The sequence below is a fragment of the Alligator sinensis genome, unplaced genomic scaffold (genome assembly GCF_000455745.1).
Source record: "Alligator sinensis unplaced genomic scaffold, ASM45574v1 scaffold311_1, whole genome shotgun sequence".
NCBI lineage: Eukaryota > Metazoa > Chordata > Crocodylia > Alligatoridae > Alligator > Alligator sinensis.
In genome coordinates, this window is record NW_005842355.1 from 658,924 (window position 1) to 659,173 (window position 250).

Below are 250 nucleotides of genomic sequence, written 5' to 3' on the forward strand. Positions count from 1 at the left end.
GCAGGGTGCGGGACAGCACAGGACGGAGGCGGAGACGGCTGCAAGCAGTGCGGCGGAGCCGCCGGGAGCAGCACGAGGAGGGGAGGAGTCAGCTCCATAAGTGGGGGCACAGCCAATGGGGAACCCGGCAGCCGAGGCGGCAGGAGGGCCGGCAGCAGCGCCGAGGTAGGGGCCAACTGCACCCCGCACCACAGAGCCGACGGTGAGGGTAACCGCGGTGCGGGCTATTGGAGTAGCAGAGAGGCCAGCA